This window comes from Macaca thibetana, chromosome 14 (assembly GCF_024542745.1).
Source record: "Macaca thibetana thibetana isolate TM-01 chromosome 14, ASM2454274v1, whole genome shotgun sequence".
Classification (NCBI taxonomy): Eukaryota; Metazoa; Chordata; class Mammalia; order Primates; family Cercopithecidae; genus Macaca; species Macaca thibetana.
In genome coordinates this window covers 44,944,174-44,948,862 of record NC_065591.1, presented here as the reverse complement: position 1 = coordinate 44,948,862, position 4,689 = coordinate 44,944,174, and positions in this window count along the sequence as shown.

Genomic DNA, 4,689 nt, shown 5'->3' with positions numbered 1-4,689 from the left:
AATAAATACATGTTGGATAAATGAATGAATGAATGAATGTAGCATCTATTGGCCAATGATCTAGACTGGTACCTCACATAATTAACCAATGATACTATGGCAGTTATCTTCTTTATTTGTTTTATTGTCTATAAATTACTTTGGCCTTTCTGAATTAGGAAACCTTTTGAATATCATTAGTATATATTTAAATATTTCTCTTTTCTCAACCACTGTGATGTATTAAAATTTCAAAGCTGTAGACCATAGGATGGTCTGAGCCCGCAGTAAAACTCTGGGTTTGCATATGAATGGGTCATTTAGTTGATATGTACACATTTAAATAGTTTTGAATTGACTTGCATGTTGATCCTTTTTGAAACGTAGATAATCTGGTAATATTAGAATTTTCAAAGGCTAACCCTGTTGTATTGGTAAGTGTGTGAAAACTGCTTGTATAGATATAGTTAAACTTCCCTTAAAAGGTCAATATAAATTCTAACACATTTTAATATTGTTTACTTGTGAATTAGTAGGTAAGGAAACAAGGACAAAATTATGAATGATACCAAATATCTCTTGAACACATAGCCACATAAACTATGAATATTAATAATCAGGATATTTTAGTGAGGAATCTTGATCAGATAACTTTTAAAAGCCTTATCGAGTTTTATAAACATAATGACAGTGGCCAGGTACGGTGGTTCACGCCTGTAATCCCAGCATTTTGGGGGGCTGAGGCTGGTGGATCACCTGAGGTCAGTAGTTCGAGATCAGCCTGGCCAACATGACAAAACCCCGTCTCTACTAAAAATACAAAAATTATCTGGGTTACTCAAGAGGCTGAGACAGGAGAATCGCTTGAACTCAGGAGACGGAGGTTGCAGTGAGCTGAGATGGTGCCACTGCACTCCAGCCTGGGCGACCGAGTGAGACTCTGCCTCAAAAACATAAAAATAAAAATAAAAATAAATAATAACAGTAAGGATTCCTGTTGAGTGGTGTTTTTCTCCCTATCTCTATTCTAAAGGTTTCTGAAGGAACAAAATCTTTTGTGCGGTGTCTCCAGGAAGTTTTCTGAAAGTAAACAGCACATTTTCCCCCTCTTTGGAACTGAAGCTAAGGCCACATTAACATGAATGCAGCTCCAGGCCTTTGTTTCATTAGTGTGGGCGTCTCCAATGAACCTCCTACTGGGAACCCCAGTAGGATTTTCCCCTGCTTACACCTTTGCTTGCCCTGGCTCCTCATGCTGCTCTGTGATGTTTGGTTTAATGAGACAACTGCTGTGATCCGGAAAAAAAAAAAATGAGGATCCCGTCTTTTCCTTAAATAGACAAAAGTGTAGCTGAGGGAATTCAAGATTCTGCTGTTTCCTGGCACTTTATGTTATCAACATGTGATGGCAATCCTGAACACACTGAGCCAGGAACATCCCAGTAACCATTTAATCTCAAAAACTCAGCCACAGACCGGCAGATTGCATCTCACAGAAGTTCGTTTAGCCTTAATAATGTGGAAAGACGGAAGACCTGAGCTGGAAGGGCAAGGAGTGGGTGAGGAAAGCAGAAGAGCGAGTAGGAGCTCTAAAATGTTTCTTCTGAAGTGAGAACTTGAAATGTAACCTAGTATGGGTGCAATCAAAGTACACAGGTAAAATAGGTAAAGTAACTATGGAAATAAGAACAGTAATAGATACAGTAACAGTTAACAGAATGGTAATAGGAAGGTTAGGGTAGTCTAAATAAACTGAATCCTCCCTATCATAGAGAAAGGTAATCATAGATAATGTCTAAAATGGATACATAAAAAAATGGAGATTAAACATAATATTTAGGGATGTAACAGTAACCACAAGAGCAATTTAAAACAGAAACTGTTTAGCAAGTGAAAAGAGGTTGTTTCTGGGTAGTTCAAACAGGATTGAGGCAAGGAAATCTTTTTATGATGATGATGGTCTCTTGTCTTCTTTGATTGTATAACAAAGTATATATATATAGCCTAGATAATAAAAATAAAATATTTTAAATGGAACCAAAACCAGTTTGGTGGTCTGACCTATTTGATAGTGGAGTTGGGGCAGAATAGAGAGGTGAAATCCACTCTGGCATGTCAGACTCAACAGTTACATACAAAGTATCAGCTTTTGCTGTTGGCCTTATTCAGGCATGAAAGGGGAACAAGAGGATTTCCAGGGGCCTCCAGTGGTCCTGGTGTCTTGGGCTTGCTGTGAAGATTTGGGTACAAGACAGGTGAGAGCTCAGGATAGTAAAGAACATTCCAAAGGGAGTTTTCATAATTGAGCTTTATTTATTTATTTATTTTTGAGACAGAGTCTCGCTTTGTCACCCAGGTTGGAGTGCAAGGGTGCAATCTCGCCTCACCGCAACCCCTGCCTCCCAGGTTCAAGCGATTCTCCTGGCTCAGCCTCCCTAGTAGCTGGGACTACAGGCACATGCCACCATGCCCGGCTAATTTTTTGTATTTTTAATAGAGACGGGGTTTCACCATGTTAGCCAGGATGGTCTCAATTTCCTGACCTTGTGATTCGCCCATCTGTGCCTCCCAAAGTGCTGGGATTACAGGCGTGAGCCACCATACCCGGTCCTGAGTTATTTTCATAGATCCTGTGGATGGCCTAGAGAAATGGTCCTATCCTCCTCAAGTAACCTTAGATAATTAAAGACACAAAGTAGCTCTGGGGCACAGAGTGTCTAGCTCAAGGATTATAAACGCACCAATGAGCCCTCTGTCAAAACGGACCAATCAGCTCTCTGTAAAATGGACCAATCAGCAGGATGTGGGTGGGGCCAGATAAGGGAATAAAAGCAGGCTGCCTGCGCCATCGGTGGTAACCCGGCGTGGTGGTCCGCTTCCGCAGTGTGGAGGGTTTGTTCTTTCACTCTTCGCAATGAATCGTGCTGCTGCTCACTCTTTGAGTCCATGCTGCCCTTAAGAGCTGTACCACCGCAAAGGTCTGCAGGTTCACTCCTGACACCGAGACCAGGAACCCACCAGAAGGCAGAAGCTCTAGACACATCTGAACCTCTGAAGGAACAAACTCCGGACACACCATCTTTCAGAACTATAACACTAATGGCGAGGGTCCGCAGCTTCACTCTTGAAGTCAGAGAGCCCAAGAACCCACCAATTCTGGACACACTAACAGGACTGTATGTGGAATTGTCAAGAAATGCTCAAGGACACACAAATATTTCCACCATATGGATACACTAGACATAAATAACCTTAAGGGCATAGATATTAAACTGTCATGAAATAATTAGGAAATAATACATATTGCATATTCATTGCCTTTGTAATAGTATGTATTTAACTAAGATTACATAATAAAAATTTTAATAATGCCTGAGTTTGACAACCAGCCCTCAAACTTTCTGAAAACTTGACAACTGGCCCTCATGAACTGATGCAGGCCAGCTCCAGCAGGGCCTGTGTGTTTGACTCCAAAGCCCTCGATACCACTGTTTAATAACATGTGGTCTGTGGAATACTGGTTCTTTAAAATCTTTCCTGAAACAAGATTTTAAAGAGTCAAATATGTTTGGGAAATGATGCGTGGTTAATTTGCTTCCTTAAAATCTACCATTTAATGGGCATATCATAGGCCCTAAGAAGTACTGAGGTAATGAGACCTGTTAATTTCAACCCAAAGTTTCCTTTTTCATGTAATAGCATTCAACATCCTGCAGAATCATGTGTTTGTGGTTTTGTTTGTTTATATTTCTTTTTCTTCTTTCCTTTCTCTTTTTCTTTTTTCTTTTTCTTTTTTTAGACATGGCCTGGTTCTGTCCTCCAGGCTGGAGTGCAGTAGCATGATCTCAGCTCACTGCAACCCCTGCTACCTGGGCTCAAGTGATCCACCTGCCTTAGCCTCTGGAGTAGCTGGGACTACAGGCATATACCATCATGCAGGTCTAATATTTTCATGTTTTGTAGAGATGGGGTCTTGCTATGTTGCCCAGGTTGATCTCAAACTCCTGGGCTCAAGTGATCCTCTTGCTTTGGCCTCCGAAAGTGCTGGGATTATAGGCAGGAGCCACTGCACCCAGCCATCAGTGTGTTTTAGAATGCACTTTGGGAAATGAGGTGCATTTGGGGAAGTCCTAGTAAAGTAATTAAAGCACTGACTCTGGAGTCAGACCACCTGTGTCTAAATCCTGACCCCCCATCATTTACTAGTTGTGGGTCCTTGGGCAAATATAATCTTCCTGTCTGTTTTCTTTGAGCTATAAAACAGGAATAATAATACTAATATCTATTTCATATGGTTGCTGCAAGGATTAAATGAGTTTATATATGTGTAAAGTACTTAACGCAATCCCACGCACCAAAACAATGCTATGAGTACAAGCTACTGTTGTTGTTGTTATTCTCATACTATTCAGCTTCCAGCCCAGTCATTCCAGTCTCCCAGCCTCTCAGATTTCCTATCAAGCTATACCAAAGAAGGCAACATGATGGCAAGGATAGGGCCGTTGACATTCCTTCCTGAGTTCAAAGCATTTATAGCCACACTAGAAAGATTTAGAATTTGCCATTTTCTCTCCAGAACCTGCCAACTGGGACTGTGATTTTAGATGTGCATACATTTAAATAAAGACTTCTTTAAATAGAAACCATTTAGTTGTCCCATGGCATTGGCTATAGAGAAATTTTCCTTAGACATCAAGAAAATAACAGGCC